Source organism: Amphibalanus amphitrite, unplaced genomic scaffold (assembly GCF_019059575.1).
Source record: "Amphibalanus amphitrite isolate SeventyFive unplaced genomic scaffold, NRLGWU_Aamphi_draft 000000F_arrow, whole genome shotgun sequence".
Classification (NCBI taxonomy): domain Eukaryota; kingdom Metazoa; phylum Arthropoda; class Thecostraca; order Balanomorpha; family Balanidae; genus Amphibalanus; species Amphibalanus amphitrite.
The window spans coordinates 160,433-178,394 of NW_024881498.1; the positions used below are offsets into that span (position 1 = coordinate 160,433).

At 46.4% G+C, this 17,962-nt stretch overlaps 1 long non-coding RNA gene across 2 annotated transcripts; it reads right to left on the minus strand.

The window, feature by feature from the left end:
• Window positions 1–3,654: 3,654 nt before the first annotated feature.
• LOC122379666 lies at window positions 3,655–11,312 on the minus strand. 2 transcript variants are annotated; one of them, XR_006256223.1, is made up of 4 exons: window positions 11,206–11,312; window positions 5,433–5,546; window positions 4,794–4,911; window positions 3,655–4,286 (listed from the first exon to the last, which is right to left on the minus strand). It is a non-coding gene; the product is annotated as an uncharacterized LOC122379666 (long non-coding RNA). The 2 variants fall into 2 exon arrangements; XR_006256218.1 differs by lacking the exon at window positions 11,206–11,312 and having other exon boundaries at window positions 5,433–6,037.
• Between the last annotated feature and the right edge of the window lie 6,650 nt (window positions 11,313–17,962).

Genomic DNA, 17,962 nt, shown 5'->3' on the forward strand with positions numbered 1-17,962 from the left:
CCTGTGGTTTCTGTGGAGGACCAGTATGGTGTCCGTGAACACCCGTTCTTGGTGTACAATTACAGGGACTCCATATTTCGGAGTTCGGATGCCCAATAAGAGTTTTTTACAACCCTTTGGGGCGGATTTTTTGGCATAACATTTAGCAGACGCCCATTATCACCCTCTTCTCACATTTGCCACCTGCAAAAAGACGTTTATGTGTCGTAATGCGCAAGCAAGCACTTATAATGTATCGCGAAAGAATTCAGATGTTCAAGTGTCAATGTACTAGGGTTGACTATTAAGTAATGGAAGTGCCTTAAGCAATTAAACGTTTTTGCACGTGCACACATTTTTTGGGTGTCATTTCATGCGCCGATGTTTTTCTATCCAATGGTGAAGACCACATGTCCTTAGCTACTGTTTGCTATAAGCTATCGTCGTTTTCCCAAGAGACCACCCGAACCTGTGGCGCACCACCTGGCAATGGCCAAAACCGCGCGCCAGCGCCGAGTGCAAGATCATTAGTGCTCAGTTTGTCGTAGGGAAAAAGGCCTACCAAGATCATAATTTTTTTAAGTGTATGGAGCGACGTAGCCTCCCCACAGACGATATGTAGGTGGTTTCATCGGTTTGAGAAAGAAAGCGCCGATCAGTCTTCTGGCGGCGTTCCAGGAGTGGGTCAAGACGAGGCTGGAACGGTGTGTGATGCTTGAAGGCGATTATGTGGAGTAGTGTATGCTGTCGTTTATCGTGCCTATGTGTATTTTCCAATTCAAATTATATCGTGCCGTCTGGAATTTCTGGAATTAACAGTCAACCCCAGTATTTAGTAACCATGAGAACCCCTTGCAGTGGATTCGAGCGGCGCTGGGATTAAATTCGCGGTAAACTGTTCTTCGACCACACTGTGCGCCGGCGGCCAGTGCAGCCGACCCTTCTTGGCACCCCCGCTGTCAGCCCGTTTCCCCTCTCCCTCCCCAGACCCCGGTCGGCCCAATCCAGGCCCGTCGGGCGGCCGCGCGCCGTCACAAAGGCGCCGTCAGCGCCCCTCCTGTGCCGCATCTCCCCGCCGTCGCCGCTCGGCTGATTGTCGCCGTTAAGCCCAGCACCGGAACAGCAACGCCGCATAGCGGTATTTTTCTCATCGGATGGCCGGCCACGTCTGTACCGCCCCCCCCCCCCTCCCTCCCCCCTCCCCGGCCACCTAGGGAGACGGATCCACAGCGTCCCGGAGTTTCACCAACAGGCGCTGGCCATGCCTCAACCCTCGCCCGTATAGGGGCGGGGGGGGCCGAACTCGGTTTTTGAACCCTCTCGTTTTTTTGCGAATAACTCGCGTAAAAAGCGGCCGATCGCGACAAAACTTACAGTACTCTCGCGTTAATAAGTTTTACACCTACCCTAAAAATTTCATGACCCTGACCCGAATGACCTTTGATCTGTGACCTACTTTTCAAACCATGTTTGGCCGGAATCGCGATTCGGCGTAGGTATGTCGACTCGCATTCGCCGCGCGTTTGCAGTCTTTTCGTGGTTTCAGGCGTTCAAACATGTGATATGATGTTGGTCCCATCACCCATGCATTAGGGTGGGTGTCAATGTCACCTGAAGGTCAGGTCAGGTCTGAGGTCACTAACCTTTGATGATCTCGGCTCACTTTTTCGAGTTTTTTTTTTTTGTTTTTAGGTTAGTTTTTGGACCTGAATTCGAATTTAGCAACAATTTGGACATATACGGAGTAGTTTTGGTGATAAGTTCGTGACATGTTACGAAGCTGTCAGAGGCGGTTGACATCTACTGCAAATACCCGGCAGGACCCCTACTGGTTGACCTGACCTGCCCCGGCCTGGCCTAAATGCATGAAGACAACACCTGTGATCAAATTTAGCATGATGTTCGTGATCAGCACCCCGAAAACCACATAGCAGCCACACTTTACGACATTTTAACAGGTCCCTTCTTCCTCTCGTCACAGGCAACAATCTCGTTTTTTCTGCGAAGCTCTAGCTCGATCAGGGTCGAAACGGCAAGGAGTGTCCAATGGACCCTACCCTTCCCCCACCCCCAACCCCGTATTCGTTCGCGGCTGGCAAAACGAAGGCTGAAACAGTCTTTTCCGCATTCAGGAAATCGCATGCGGGAGCCTATTCAAATGCGTTGTAATTCTGCTCGCATCAAATTGCATGCGGGAGGTGCGTGCGATTGATGCGAGCGCGCTTCCATGTATTTGAAAAGGCTTGCGCAATGCGCATGCGATTTCCTGAGTGTGGAAAGTCTGTTTCAGGCTTTAGTCATGAGTTTGTGGCAACTCTGCCATAACTGAAAGAACCGACAACTCCGAAAGTGACTTCGGGCGGGCAACGACCATACTATTTTCGAATTATAAGTCCATGTAATGAACCATAAAACATGCCACATGACCGGTACATTATACAAACCTAAAATTTAATTTACCATTTGTGACCTTGGCTGACCTGACACATACCGAATACCGGGAGTTCCTAAATAAACAGTCGAATTATTTTTGCTTCTAGTGGCGTCAACTAACAAAATCACAACAATCAAATTGCACGTGATGATAGCACGTGCAATGCCATTTTATTTCATACCAAAATCAATCACTTTCTATCATGCAGCCGTATAGTAGACATAAAAACAAAAATAGTACATTTCTATTTTGAGACAAAGTCAATCGTTGCAACACAACGTAAGCTACGCCGACACTTAAAGAGGACCCAAGTGCCATCAAGAACCGTCATTTTAAGTATAGTTGAGAAGTTTTTGGCAAGAGGTAGTGTGGAGAACGTAAAAAAGGGTAAATGTGGCCGAAAAAGAACCAAGAGGACGCCTTTAAACGCCCAAAAGGCACGAGAAGCTCTCCAGAGGAGCCCACAAAAGTCGCTCAGACGGCTGGGCCAGGAACTGGGCTGTAGCAAAACCACCGCTCACCGTTTGGCCAGAAACGACGTTCAGCTGTTCCCGTACCTATAAGGTCTCCGTTCACCAAGCACTGTCGAAAGTCGACAAACAGTCACGGCTTCTTTACAGCGGCTGGTTTTTGAGAAATTGCGAGCAGGACAATGAGTTCCTTCACCGAATCTGGTTCAGCGACGAAGCCCATTTTCATATGGATGGCCGCGTGAACTCCCAGAATTTTCGATTCTGGTCGACGGAGCCACCCGATTTGGTCGCGGAAGCCCCTCTGCACACACTGAAAACATTTTTACACCTGTCCCGAGTGTAAACCCGCGGAACAGGTGTCGTTGATCAGGTTCCATTTTTAAGCATCTGAACAGGTGTCAACTAACCCTTCATCAAGGCGTCATCGAACACCTGCATCAGGTATCAACACCCAATGTTTACACGCGCATCGAGTATCAACGCTCGATGTTTACACCCGCATTAAGTATTAACACCCACTGTTTACACCCCCATCGAGTATCAACGCCCACTGCTTACACCCCCATCGAGTATCAACGCCCACTGTTTACACCCGCATCGAGTATCAACACCTACTGTCTACACCGGCATCGAATTTAAGCACCTACTGTCTACACCTGCGTTGTGGGTTACACCTGCGCTTAAACACCTCTCCCGCGGGTAGTTTCCAACACCCGTCCCACGGCTCCCCGCGTAATGAGTGTAACTGCACACCCTTGAGAGAACAACTGTTTTTGGCGAACGACTTTATTAAAAAAAAAAACACGACACAAACCGAAATGACAGCACATCTGTTGTCATTTCGTGTCAACAGAAGTGTGAACAGAAGTGTGTCAACAGAAGTGTGCGTTCTGCCGCAACCGCAGAGCCACCCCTCAGCTACCCAGGATGGCTGACCTGCCAGAGGCGAGAGTCGACATGAGACGACCTTTCAACACACGACTATCTCGGCCCACTGACAGTGAAGAAGTTCCGCAAGACGGAAAAAGGTAAGTCTTACCCGACTCAGTCGGGCCTCAGATGGACAGTCAGGCGACACGAATCTACTGAGCTTGACGCTTACTGAGTGATACGCTCCAGGCCTTTCGGGGGCTTCAGCACGTCTGTTTGGAGAACCATAACGGTTGCCAGGTATGCGGAGCACCGCGTGCTTTTCTTGGTCGGCTTTTGAGCGAACACCGAGAACGCAGCATCCCATGTGAGGAACTGGTCGATCTTGTTCAGTATCTCAAAATCAGCTACCTTCTCTCCCTCGACCCAGATGGCATCACGCCATATAACCATTGGACCTCCGGCCGTCGGTGCCGCGTAAAGAGCGTCTTCCTCGCGAAGTTCGATGAGGAGATGCTCCAGCGCAGCTTCTAAAACACACAGACACACATAGACACGCATGTCAGTTACCAATGCAACACTGTCATGCCGTAAAATACAAACTGCACACACAATAGCTCGTTTTTTTTTTCAAAAGACAATCCGACGTTTCGTTTATATTTTTCATTATCCTACCACAAACTAAAAACTGGTAAGAACATTATCATGCAATGAGGGAGCCAAAGCGCCACCAACCACCATCCAATCTTTATAGATACCCCAAATATGGCTAACGTAGATCCGTTAATAAACTTTGTCCGATTGTCTTTCCAGTGGGCTCTGACTGCGTTAATAGGTGCGGGAGAAAAAGGGGAAATGGACAAACGACCATGTAGGTACCTCTTGGGCAAGTCTTTGTATAAGCCTAGAGTCAAACTTCAAATTTGAAGTACGGCGATGGAAGAGGAAAGTAGCCGAACTAGAAGAACACTGGCACTAAAATGCACTTTTGACTCGAGATCCACGAAATTGTTAACCGTAAATTCACAATAACGTACCATTCGTTTCACAGACTTGGAACTTTGTGAGCACCTTGGAAAGGTTCTCACGCGCCCTCTCCAGCTCATTCTCCTTGGTCGATCAACCGCCCCTGATTCGGGCAAGCTCCGCCCAGATCTGCAACAAATAAATACGTCTTTATTATATGACATGGAAATAAAATCTAGAGTTACCAATGAAATAAGTCGACACCATCTAAGAAACGAGGAAGTGAAAATAGCAAACGTTTATGGGTAGCCCGTGGATAACTATCAATTAGCATGCTACATACTTTGTTTCATTATATGACTTTGATTCATTATCAACTTTGATACTCGCAGAATAAAACTTGTCATTCTTTACAGTAGAACTTTTTGACGGAACAAAACTTCCAAGTTCGGAAAAAAATAGAAAGGGATCACTTTTCTGACACTGGACTCAACTCCGACTCGACTCATTTGAGTTAGAGTCGAGTCAAATTTGACTCGACTCATGGGTGGGTGGAGCAAAACCCTGGTAGGAAGTTTCACTCCCAACATCTAAGAGATGATAAAACCATAAATTTCATGAACACTACAAAACAAAGCGTGGCACGATGTAGCATAAGCACAACCACTACCAAGTGAGCGAGAATGAGAGCGAGAGGGCGAGAGACATACCTCCATTTCCTGAAAGAGGGCAGGGTAGAGCTTCTTCAGCTTGGGTACGGATAGCCTCTTCGTCACCACCAGGATCCTTCTGTCCGCAAACGTCTTCGACATCGCTTCATCAAGCTGTGGGAGTAAAAAGACCCATTTCACCAATATAAACCAGTGATCGCCAGCTTACCTTTCTGTCACAGGAAAACGCTTTGCAAGAATGCACGAAGTAGTTTTGTGACAGCCTTTGTGGATTGCAGGAGATGGATGCGGACTGGGAGGGTATCGTCAGAAAACAAGTTTGTGATTTCAAAATCAAAGTTAACTGTTCGGTACCACTGGATCTTGGTTTTGGAATAATTATTTTATTAGTGGCGTGTTTGTGTTTTGCTATTTTGATAGAAAGACCCAATTTCGGCCAAAATGTAGGCCATTTCAGCACTGTAGGGTACATACTAGGTGTCGTTCCATATCCAACATACGGTAGACATAGAATACCTCCGACAGCTGCATTTGTTTCACCACAATGATTGAGACGACGATAAATTTATAAGGATCGAGGAGACAGATAGACAGTTCGAGGAGACAGTGCGGTTAACCCTATTCCTGGCGGGGGGGGGGCTGAGAAGCCCCCCCCCCCAGGTTTTTGTGTGCCATGGCCAAACGCCTGGAGATATCGAGTTGAAACTTGATTTTCTTACGGAACCATTGCGCACATGATGGATATTTGTTTTTTTTTTCTAATTCGTTGACAATTTTTTAGATAAAGCCAATTTCCGACGTCATGTTGCTCGATTTTTAGACGAAATCCGGCATTTGTTTGAGAGTCTCTCAAAGTCACATTTAGAAATGGAATTGCAAACGAAAAATAGCGTAAATGTAGAATTGCTAGCCCTACAACATGGCTACCTCCGATTTTTTACTTTTTCATTTTGTCCCCCCCCCCCCAAAAGAAGAAAATGCCAATAAAATCCAAAAATTTCAGGAATCGGAATATATGTTATACACCTCTATTGTGTCAAACATCAAATTTCAAATCGATAGCTCTATATCTGATCCCCAAATGACCCGTTTTAATCTCCAAAATCATACTAAAATATGACGTCAGATTTTCAAATGCAATTTTGGGGACTTCTAGGGGTCGAATGGAAAAATAAATGGCACCAGTGGATTTCTGAGCAAAAACTGGTGAAGAAAGACACCTGTTTTGTCCAGATTGTTTTTTTTTTTGTATTTTCCAACATTTTCGAAATTAAGTGGCCGAAATCCGAGGAGAAACTTAATTTAGGGGGTAGGTGGGTTTATTTCCCCCCCCCCCAACCTAAAAAGTCTGGCAACGCCTATGTATCTTATGTTCCAATCTTCCAGAAAGAACTACCATGGCCTCATGTTTCATGCCGCCTGGCCCGGCCCAACGGTGCCGTAAGGGCGGCCGGCCGGCCGATCGTCAGCTGATAGTCGCCTTTTGCCGAGCGGGTGATAGTCGCCTTTTGCCGAGCGGGCGGTGGACGCCGGCGCTGCACCGTAAATACGTTTTTGCATTGACTGCACCGGTTGGTGGGAGTGCCACCGGGGTGAGGGGGCAGGGGGAAGGGAGTTGTCTCATACTGCCAGACAATGACGGAAAGTATCAGTTTTTCCCGATAATTCATGGTAGGCTCCCTTTGGCCGGATTATGCGTGGTTCCCTTGACGATTGAGGACGCTTTCTTTCCGATGCCAGGCTCTTTAGGATCGATACATATCACTTTTGGTCTATTTGTGAGGCCCTCTAGTAATAAAGTGAACGAAATTCGACAATGAATTTAAATTTCAGCTGACGGTCGGCCGGCCAAAAAAAAAAGCTCAAAAAGCTTTAAAAGCTTCAAAAGCTCGTTAAAAATCATTACGAAAGTACTTAAGTCATCTTTAGGTCAGGTCAAAACGAGGTTACCAGAGGTCACCGAAGAAAACAATGACCGTTTTGACTTTCTGAATTAACTTTTGTTCCAGAAAAGATCCAGGAACGATTCACACACCATTGTGCTTAGCTCGTCAAGGCACATCGAATGATATATAATATGACATTAAAAAGTCAAGTAAAAAGTTGGCCTTAGGTCAAGGTCATGACCTGATCCAAATAGGTCATGTTGCATATCAGTCGATCTGCATTGACGAGACAAAAACACTGGACGCTGTTTGGAGCTTCTATCTCTACCCAAACGAAAGTTATTGCAGAAAAACCGCTGATGACCTCAGGTGACCTCAGATGACGTAAGGAGCATCTTCCAAATGACAGGGGTGATTTGTTTCGGCGGAATCACCGACAGGGACCTGTAACACCATGCTTCTGGGCATTTTGAAGACATTGGATGACACTCAGAGGAAGTTGGATGTTTCCGCCGTTTTCTGGCAATCCGAAAAAAACGCAAGGTGTGTTCAAACCCCCTCCCCCGGAACAGGGCGCGGGTTAATAAGCTCATTCACTCGATGTCAATGATGCTGTTAAGCATTTTTATATCAACAATTGATTGCTAGAACTGCTCGACAGTGCCATCGACGTTGGCAAAATGACCGGTGCAGCGCCATGGAAGTACTGCACTCGAGCGAGAGAATATATGTATATTGTGTAAATACATAGTGCGTAATAGGTACTACCTGTTTGAGGTTCACTCTAGAAACTAATGAAACAAACATCACAGTTCAAAGAAGTAAAGTATGAAAAAAAATCAAAAACCCACCAATGCTAAAAAAAAAAATACCCATCAAAAAGGTCCTGGATGACGCATCAATATTTTGACGTGAAGTGGGCGGGGCTGTCATAGGTACCATGGTTAACGATCAAAAGTGACTCACTTTTTTGAAGTACAAGCTCCAAGACACACTTCATTTTGTTTTTTTTTCTTCAATTTTTCGGTCTCCAAAAACTACCAGAGCCATTGTCAAACATGGAGCCGGAGGACTCCATGGCAAATGAAAGCAAAAAAAAACACAGAATCAGTAACTCAAAAACGGGAAAAATTGTGAAACAAAACAAAAACATGATAAATCAAAAACCGAAAACTCCAAAGTTGACCCAAAAGTTTGGATCAAGAAAATTGTGTGGAGTGGACGATTGCGCGTTGAATGGTAATATTGGAGTTGTCAACCAGGAAGCTTCTGTGGCACCCATCTACCTGAAATACAAAGCTGTCTGAAAAGTGAGTCAATATTTTGATCCTTAAAGGGACCTCCCACCTAAACATGGGGTTTGAGTTGGGATAGCCAAGTTGAGGACAATCTGGCAAAAAGGCAGAAAAAATTGTCTTGAACTCCCACAGTTCCATAGTTTAGGAGAAAACTCCATCTGATGCTTCAAAAAAAGACCTTAGCTAAGGTCCTATCTTCAACACGGAGCGACCGTTAGTGTGACGTCACCTCATTTAGTCATTCTGATTTAGATGGGCTTGTTCGTGGAAAATCAATTAAAACTTGGTCTGAGCTTTGCTGTGGTGCCTACAGATTAAAAAGAATCAGCTTTATGACAGTAATGTGGCCTGGGGAAGGGAGAATTTTAGGCTGTGACTCACATATTTGAAAGTTTGTGTTTGGAATATGGGAAGCCTGAGATGTTTAATGAAAAATAAATGCCAGAACCATGTTCCTGGGCATCCAATCTATAAAGTCGGGCACAATTTAACTGGTTTTAATAACATTTTAGAAGGTGGGAGGGTCCCTTTAACCAAGATGCCTATGACAAGCCCCCCCCCCCCCCCCACTTTGCATCAAAATATTGATTTGTCATCCAGGACCTTGGATGCATAAAAAATGACCATTTGCTCCCAGTGCCAGAAAGCCAATTGAAAGTTGGCTGTCTGGATTTTGGCTGTGTCTGTGGGTGTTCCTGATTTTGCAATCAGGTACCTGAAGCCCTCAAACTCAAGCTTCTTACAGATATAGATTGTTACTCACTAGCGGATCCAGGGGGCAACGGGCCAAAATCCAGCAGTGGCGGGGCCAAAGTGGGATTTGACCCCTCCCTTTGCAAACCGAACCCAATGCTTTAGGTATATTGCTACATGTATAAGGCCCCTACTTTGGCCCGTTTTGGCCCCTCCCTTAGTCACTAGCTAGATCCGCCAATGTTGTTACTGGATATATTTCTTTGGCTCACCTAAACTCCTCATTAGGTACCCCACCAAATTACTTTAGCTGCTTTAGATGAGAAGGGAGTACGTACCTAATTTAGATTAACTTAGTAGGATTTTAGGTAAACAATGAGTAATAACTAATAAACCTGCTCTAGGTCAGGACACCTGCTCTACGACCTGCTGGTTCAGGGGCGTAGGAACTTGCTTTCAGCTGTGGGGGCAAAATTCGGTCTGCTAGTGCGCCAGTGATGAGAAAAGGTGTCCTACCTGCCCAAAAGGCTCCTTCATTAGACGGAAATGTGCTTTACTGAACGTAGGGACGCTGGCTCGCATCGCAAGGTGCAATGCCATGCCATTTTTGTCTCGAAATGCATCTTTTTACCGTGAAGTTATGGGGGCAATGCCCCACGGCTCTGCGGTTGGGGGGGGCACGTGCCCCCCCTGTGGCTCCTACGCCCCTGTGCTGGTTGCTGAGATCCTGACAAGGCACGACTCGACAAGAACGAGAGGGCACAAGTGGAAGTTCAAGAAACGCAGGGTGCGGACACTCGTTCAGTGGAACATGCTGAGTGTGTGAGTAGTCAACAACTGGATCACACTCCCAGACTGAGACCATGTGTGTGCCGAAACCCTCAACCAGTTCAAGGCCCGACTAGACCGCCACTGGAAGACGGTCATGTACAACACTCCCTATCCCTTAGAGCCACACTAGTCCAACCAGCTAAGAGCTCGGTGAGAATAGGTCCACCAGGCCAAGTGGCCTTTGTTATCCCGATAACCATCCTGAATGCAGAAAATTATACATTCAAACAAGAAATGCACCCCCAACAATTCTTGGTAAAAGTATACATTAAGTCCGAGTGACTGTTAAAAGATAAAGTTTTCATATTCTTACATTATTTGACATCCTGAATCCAAAAATGATACTTATATGTCCTGGAAATCAAAGAAAAACATAATCAAACCTGACCTAACCTTACCTATTTACCTACAACCTACCAACCTACAACCTACAAACCTACAACCTAACCTAACCTAACCTACAAACCTACAACTTAAAACTTAAAACCTAAAACCTACAAACCTACAACCTAACCTAACCTAAAACCTAAAATTTTTGATGTTACATATTTGTATCAACAGCGTCACAATTGTCCACTCGGACCTAATATATACTAATACCCAATTCTCCGCCCTTGAAGGTAGGTATGAACATTCTGCACGTCTCACCTCAAATAATCCAAATCCATGTACTGGTAAATTGAAATCTAAAATCCAATCCATACGTAGGCACATGAATTGGATTCAGTCAATTATAACCATTAAAATGGCTATTTAACTTTTTCCTTCTGTGCTTTATCGTCCCTCATTGTCATTCACAACCATGAGGCATCACATTATCAATGGTGCACACAAAGCATTTGTGATGCGGAACTCTAGGATAGGCACATTAAACCATGCATTATGCAAATATTGTAATTATAAAATAGCAAGGCAAAGAACGGAGTAACATAGGAAATAAAATGGATAATTCACCAGTTATCATTATGACAGCGCCACATATGCCGACAGAAGCAGACAGCAGGACGTCTTGCTGCGTTTCTACCTTCCTCCACATCCTTATTCGCCTTCCGTAACTGCAAATGGCCAAATGCTTATTGTAAAGATGTATGCCTATCACCTTACCTCAGCCCTCTTCGAATCCATGCAGCCCAGAACCGGCAATACCACGCGTCCGCCGCAACACACAAAATGCAGCAAAGATGGCGACAAGGCCAAATGTTTGTAATTTCTTACACCCGAGTAAAGTGACAAACAACCCGCCGCCGGCGGACGCGCGGGAAAATGATACGCGTTTCGCGAGCTGCATGATCAGCCCAAGGCGGTCGCGCGGGAAAAAATAACACGCATTCCAAGGTCCTACCCTTTTATTGATGCCTGCCCTGATGATCAATTTGTGGGGGACTCGAAACCGGTGTTGATCATCTATAACGAGGTTCATGATGACACCCGGAGCACGTATTTTTCGTGGACCACAGTGTTAAGGCAAAGTGTATTATCCCAAACACTTACGTTTACCCATGCATAGTTGATCAGACTTAACAGATGATTCGTGATTCGGGTGTCATTTGATTCTTCACACTTAGGACAGGAGTTATTTTTCGGGAACAGGTGTAAAAATGTTTTCAGTGCAGTGTGAAGTGCACAGCCTGGTGTGCAATGAGCAGCAGTGGCATAATCGGACCTTTCTGGTTTGAGAACGACGCTGGGGAGTCTGTCACCGTCAACGCTCAGCGCTACCGGCAAGTCCTAGCCAAGTTCTGGACTGCGCTGAACAGGCGGCTGGGTGGAGACAGGCAGCTGATGGACCAACAATGGTTCCAACAAGACGGAGCCTCGGCGCACACGGCCGTTGCGACTCGAGAATGGCTGCGGAACCGATTCGGTTCGCGGGTTATCTCCCGCAGAGAGGTGCGGACCTGGCCCCCGCACTCTCCGGATCTGACCCCACTTGACTTCTTTCTCTGGGGTCACCTGAAGTCACAGGTCTACAAAAGCAACCCCAGAACCACAGATGACCTCAAGAGGGCCGTGTCGTCCGCGGTGCGCCGAGTGCGGCCGGAGATCTGCCGGGCTGCGGTGGAGTCCGCTCGGCGACGCGCAGAGCTGTGTGTGGAGCGAGAGGGGGCTCATCTGGAACACGTCCTCTGTGGCCGCAAATGAAGAGACAGCAAAAAGAAGATGGTATCACGTGAAATGGCATCGACTATTGTGTATGTTAGAAAGTGATTCGTTTTTGTCATGCCTTCCATGCTGATAATATACAGCTTTTAGGGGAAAGTGGGTGTATTGCGCCCTCCTAACCAATTGCGCCCACCAACATTCCCACGAATTCAATGGCATGTTTATAATTTTGTGTTCGAAAACAATATTTTCACCATCCGATAGTTCATTTTATGGCCCAAGCTCTCCGACGAAGCCAATCAGCAGGGCTCAGTTACGCTCTCAAAGATATTACGGCGTTTTCTTAGCTTTTTTGCAGTATTTTGAACTGTTGGCTATAAAAATCTGTGATACGTGTGTGATTTTCAGAGTGATATTTAGAAAGAGAGCCCATTTTTTCATTATATTTCACTTAAACAGTAAACTTCCTTCAGCATATTTATGATAACTTCTACGCTTTTATTAAAAAGTACCTCAATTCTAATTGCGCCCATGGCAATTGCGCCATGGGGGCGCAAATAGAATAATGGTGTAGCTATTGTATCACGACAGTATGAATGCACCATTAACTGATTGCAATAAAGAAGGAGTTTAATGCCAGGCAGGGGAGCAGCCCGCTGTCGCCAGTCCGAAAATTATTTCTCTCGTCAAACTTATAATGCAGCTGCCATTTAGGCTGCCAATTTGTGGTGTAATTGACAAAATACGGCATTTTCAACATGGACTCGGGCGTGAGAGGTGACAGCTATGATCAAAAAGTAAAAACTGATGTCAACAAGTTGTCGAAACGATAAAAATTAATAATTTTGAGAGAAACGATTGAAAATTTAGCCATACTTTCACATATATCTAGTCGGTTACATAAAACGTTTTCGTTGCACTTTTACAAACATACGGACACATGTAAAGTTATTTACTTGGGCAAAAAAACATCGCGATTTATATCTACATTTATTATTTATCCAGCCTGATTAACATTATAAATGTTTAAGTAAGCCGCAATGACATTACACTGCCGGGGTGTATGCATTCCGTCTCATTCGCTTAGCCATGTTTAAGTATAGGGCGCAATTGGATTCTAATTGCGCCATCCCCCTGGCGCAATTTACAGCAGTTGTCGGTAAATGCGCCCTTTTGCATGTTTCTGAAAAGCAGCTGTCGGAAGCAAACGAAACATTCTTAATTGATCGGGAGGCTCTTAAATCGTAGCTAATGAGTTCCTCTTTGAAGTGGTTACCAGTGCATGCTTATATCTCCAGCGGTTTTCTTACAATTAGCGTTTTTCCTTAAGGTGGCGCAATTCACCCTCCTTCCCCTACATACGACTGTTTATTTAGGAACTCCCGGTACAAATTCAATGCCCACACGGTTTCTTGATCATAAATGTTTTGTTTTTATTCTTGTGATTCCGTCTTTTAGTGGGTCAAGTGCCTAAATTGACGGTCTGTGGAATAAGTACAAATACAAGCAAATAAATTTCAGTGGGTAAACGAAATATGAGGTTGATGTGACTGATATGGCGGCGGGCAGACCACAAAGTGCGATCATGCCCCCGGCGCGCCGCTAAACAAATCATCCCCCCCTTCCTCTTCAGGTTCGCGTCCTTTATCGCTCTAAAGACCACCCGGACAGAAAAATCGCAGAATCCCTACTTATAAAAGTAAACCGCCCACACATAAACTCAAATAAACTCAAGGCCACAAGATAACATCATTTATCAACACCAGGCACGTATCCAGGATTTCGCTCAGGGGGGGGGGGGCGACAGCCGAGAAGGGCCCGGAGGTCAGCCAAAAGGGGCCCCACAGCGACTGCCTATCCTGGCGTGTAAAAATTCGAGAATGTCGAAAAAACAGCAAATTTACGATAGAATTTGGCATTGTAAATGAAAATGCATTGTCTTGCGCTTCTCGACCTTGATAACATGTTTGCAGTTAGCTTCCGTTGAAGTTCGTTTTTGCAGTTCACTTCCGTTGAAGTTCGTTAACCCGCGCCCGGCCGGGGGGGGGGGGGGCTGTTTGAACACCTCCTCCTTGCGGTTTTGCGTGGATATAAAAAAGAGGGATGAATCTTATCTACAGATATGAAAATTTTACACCCAGGTCGCTCAGGGTCAGGTCACCAGACCACGTCAAGTGACCTCACCTCAGAAAAGGTTAGAATGCTCTCCATAGCAACACCGACTGAACGATCGGCTTGAAACTTTTAGCGATTGATAAGAGTAACAGTATGTATAAAATGATTATCTCGAAATTTGCATACCGGTGGTGACATAAGGTCAAGTCAATTTTTGCGCCCTCTCCATTAGGTTTTATAAATGGGAGAAAATCGAAAGGTGCCTCTTTTAGGCAAACGTCATCCTAGGCACCCTCAATCACCTGGTTACATAAAAAATGACAACCTAAATCGGAAATTTGTACCCGTGACCCCTCCTTATGTCTATGGGGTCATCTAGGTCACGAAACGTCTCCACAGCTTTTGACAATAGCATTTGTTAGAGACACGCTAGAGCGTTGAAAACACCTTAGATGTGTTCAGGCCTTATCGACGATACGGTTTGACGGATGTGCAACATGACCTTTCAGGTCAGGTCACCTTGAATTTAGTTCAAATTTTCTAAATGACCTGATAAGGTCAAATGATATGTAGTTCATTTGACGCGTCTCGACGAGAGTAACACGATGCTGACAAAAGAAATGTCGTGCCTTTTCCTGAGTCGAAAATTGTTAAAGAAAAAAAGTGTTTCATAAAAACGACTATTTTAAAAGTTTTTTCTCTCAAGAGGCTAAACCGTTAACCCGAGCACCGACGGGGGGGCTGTTATCCGCCCCCCCCCCTTCAGGTTATCGTGAATAGCGGGAAAACCGCGGCGCGTAGCGCCGCGAAATTTGGCATGACTATTTTCTCATTAATTTTACACATGGTGTGCAAGTTTGAACCTCCTAACTTTTAAGGTCAGATCACCAGGTTACTTCGAATGACCCAACCTCAAATCACTTTTTTGCAACTTTGTCACGTCGTGTCAGAGCTACAGTAGATAACGGAGTATGATTCGATGCGGATTGACGAGAGGATCACGATGGTGCCCTTAGTTTGTTCCTAGCTTGGCTAATTCGAAAGTTATTCGAGAAAAACTCTTCATATCTAGCGCCGCCATTTTGACTTTTTTTACCCCTGTGACGTCATCTTTGACCTGATCTGGAAATGACCTAATTAAAAATTGTAGACCTTGTCCGTGCGTACCCCATGCCGTTTACCGCTTGTCGCTATCTTGCTTCGTTCTTGAGGTCTCAGGGGGCGGGCGGTCATCCGCCCCCCCCCCGTCGGTTCTAAGTTGGCGCGGACCCCCGTCGGTGCGCGGGTTAATCGCAGGTCAATTCTGAGAACAGTTAACGGAAAGAACGTTAAAAGAACTATTGAATGCGTTTTTTTGTGGCGCTGCAGCTCTGTTTGTACCCGGGTTATGCGCCGGAGTTGTCAAACAATGTTGAAATAGGCAAAATGTGACCTTTGCTGACTTATGGTGACCTGACCTTTGACCTGACCTAGAAAATGACTGAGTTACTTTCGGCATGATTTTTTACGCTCTTCCGAATGCCACGTACGCTTACGTGTCGCTACGTGGCCCAGGAGCCGAGTTAGAGAGGGGTGTTCAAACGCCTCCCCCACCGCCTGTCCCAAACGCCATCCGTGGCGCAACTATGGAGCTCATTTTGTTCGGAGAACTGTAAACAGGAGCAGCCCCATGAGGTCAGTCGAAAGGGTCCCATCATCGGCTGTTGCCTGTTCCTCGGGCCCCATGGCCTGGGCAGGGCCTTCTCAGCGGGCCCTTCCGTTTCTGGGGCCCGGCCAGGACAAGCTGTTTCTGAGACTGGGCACGGAAGTGTATATCTGGGCTCGCTTTCTTGATACGTTGTCGAGGCCGAGGGACCAATACTTGAGCTCAAAAACCTGCTTCAAGGCTTTCTGAGCGGGCCCTTCCGCTTTTGTAGACCTCCCGGGCCCCCGGTTGTCATTGGCTTGGCCCGGTCCGCTTGTGGGGCCCGGCTAGGGACCCATATGAGCACCGGCAAGACCCTATGGGCCCTTTTTGGACCCGAAAGCCTGGGCAAGATCTTCTCAGCGGGCCCTTCCACATCTAGGGCACAGACAGACCCTGTGACTGGGCACGGAAGAGGATTTTTTTCGGATCCGCTAACCATAACTTCTCCGGGGCCAATTAGCTCAAAAGCGATACCTTTGGGCCCGATAAGGAACCCGTTTGGAGTCCGGCAGGGCCATAGGGGCCCTTCCTCAAGCTCGAAGGCTCGAGCATATCCTTCTGAACGGGTCTTTCCGCTTTTGGGGCCCTGCCGGGCTCCAAATTGCCCTCGCTCTGCCCAAAAGTGGGCCGAAGGGCCCAGTTACGGACCTGTTTGTGGCCCGGCAGGGCCCCAGGGGCCCATCCGCGAACCAAAAAAATTCGAACAAATCCTTCTGAACATGCCCTTCCGCTTTTTGGCCCAGCCGACCCCAAATTGTTCCTGACTAGGCCCCAAAGCGGGCCCTTCGCCCTGCCGGGCCCGCTTTTGGGTCCCGGCAGGGCCCAGGGGGGGCGACCGCCCCCGTCGCCCCCCCCTTGGATACGTCCCTGATCAACACCTTTCTTTCGAAACTCGCCTTTTAACCCGCGCCCTGGTGGGGGGGGGGGGAGCTGTTTTTTTTGCCCTTCCCTCCAGACTTTTTTCACCTGGATATACTATTCGTTTCCACACCGTTCAGAGCCCAACAAAATTATGGTGCATAACGAACGATGTGATCGTAGCCCAACAACAACACTTACACAACCACTCATTACCAAATCGCATTGCACTTCCCTTTCTTTTAATGCCCACGCATTGGCGCCCTTATTTCATACCCACGCTCAAATGAAGCTCCGCAGTCGTAACTAAAAAAAAAAACAACGCATACCATCGTACGAGAAAAAAATACATAAAAGGAAATCGTATCGAACTACTCTTCTCCCAGTATCGATTCCTGGAAATCAGCAACACCCTCCCATTTTTTCTGATGCTGGTCCACTGTCCCTTTTATTTTTGAAATATATTTTTATGTATCCGTAGCTTCCGTTAAACGGCAAAAGAGATGTTCTAGTTGCAACCCCACTCCTCGTTTTATTATTCTTTTTGCGGCTGCGCATATAATCACATGATGTATAAGCGCATTGTTTGATGTTCCGAGCAGCACGCTACGTTCCGAGAAAAGCGATCCATCGGTGATAATCCTATTTCTCAATAGCCATGATGTAATGTCGTCCCAAAACTTACGACTACTGGGGCAATACCAGAACTTATGTTCTAGCAAGTCCCGGATGTTTCCGCATTTTGTACAATTACTGTTGTCAGATATACCCATGCGATAGAGCAATAGATTAGTTACCTGAATGCGCGTAATAATTTTGTAGTGCAGTGATCTATAGGAAGACGACAATGTTGTATCCAATATATTTTTGTATACATCCTGCTAGCATATATCGCCATATCGCTCGCCCCATATGCTTTCCCACCTATGCCTATGCTCCTTCAGTTCATCACTGATAATAACTGCATATAAATATTTCGACCCTTTACGCCTTGACAAAAGGAACGACGCCGCCGGATGAATCACTGGCGCAGGTAGTTTTACTTTATTGGCTCGCAGCCATTGATCAGGCAAACTATGTTTTAGTCCGACGTAATCC